The sequence below is a fragment of the Priapulus caudatus genome, unplaced genomic scaffold, assembly GCF_000485595.1.
Source record: "Priapulus caudatus unplaced genomic scaffold, Priapulus_caudatus-5.0.1 Scaffold580, whole genome shotgun sequence".
NCBI lineage: Eukaryota > Metazoa > Priapulida > Priapulimorpha > Priapulimorphida > Priapulidae > Priapulus > Priapulus caudatus.
In genome coordinates this window covers 128,222-129,459 of record NW_014577641.1, presented here as the reverse complement: position 1 = coordinate 129,459, position 1,238 = coordinate 128,222, and the positions used below count along the sequence as shown (strand labels likewise).

Genomic DNA, 1,238 nt, shown 5'->3' with positions numbered 1-1,238 from the left:
ATACATATGTATACCCCACCTCTCTCTCCCTATCTCTACCTCTCTCTCATCCATCTCTCCCGCTCTCCCCGCATCGACCGCCAAAACAACTGTAGGAATCACCATCATCTCCTTTCAGCCAATCCCCGGCCGACCGCTCAAGTCCTCCTCGACCGGAAGACAAGAGAGCATGCATGTGCTCGGGGTCGCGCGCTCGCGTCGCTACGCAGAAGATAGCGCGACTCAGCAGGTGGTGCCGCCCAACACCCCGTTCATCGAGCGCGTTGCCGTGGCAACGGACGCCGTCGCCGTCGCGATGGAGGCGGAGGACTACGACAATCCGGCGCCGTCACCGGCCGAGAACAATCGCCGGGAGGAGGTGGCGCCACCGCCCAACACGCCGCGCGAGGAGCGCCCCCTGACGGTGACGGTGAGCGGCTCGGCGCTTCTCGTCGCCATCGCCAGGCTGTCGACGATGTGCGTGCCGCCAGGTGGCGCCGAGGAGATGCAAGGTGGCGCCGGGACTGCTCGCGAGGAAAATGCTGCGACACCAGGTGGCGCCGGTGCTCGCAGGGCAGACGAGGAGACACTAGATGGTGCTAATGCAGTAGCAGAGGTAGCGTCCTCTAGCCACAACGAGAAGACGGCTGCAAACGAAAAAAAATCCTCCAATGAACAACCTGTTAAAGAACAACCTCACAAAGAGCAACATGTTAAAGAACAACCTGCTGATGAACAACCTGTTAAGGAACAACCTGCCAAAGAACCTGTTGATGAACAACCTCCCCATGGACAACTTCCCAATGAACAGCCTCTTGAGGAACAACCTGTCAATGAACAACCTCCCAAAGAGCTACCTGTCGATGAACAACCCCTCGTGGACGAGGTCTTCGACGGGATGGGGTTCGCGCCGCCGGCGTTCGAGGGCTGTGACGACAGGGAAGAGGGCGTACCAGAGGGCGCCAGCTGCCGCTCGACCTCGCTGACCAAGCGCGCGTCCGAGGGCGGTTTCACGATCAGCGCAGACCCGCCGGACAACCTGTCCGACCTCTCCGAGGAGATGTGATGGAGCACGGAGGGGAGAGGGCACGCGGGGAGGAGATGTGATGGAGCGGGGAGGGGAGGAGGGCACGCGGGGAGGAGATGCATGTATACGTGGGGGGAGGGGGAGCGTATGCGTGTGTAGCAACTAACAACTATCAACACAGCTATAACCCATTTCTCTTTTTCTTTCTCTCTTGCAAACTCTCTCTCTCTCT

General features: G+C 59.8%; 1 protein-coding gene across 1 annotated transcript in view; it reads left to right on the top strand.

Annotated features, from left to right (window-relative positions):
* LOC106811824 overlaps positions 1-1,238 on the top strand; it is a 6,806-nt gene that overhangs the window by 408 nt on the left and 5,160 nt on the right. The gene's annotated exons all lie outside the window — the stretch shown is intronic.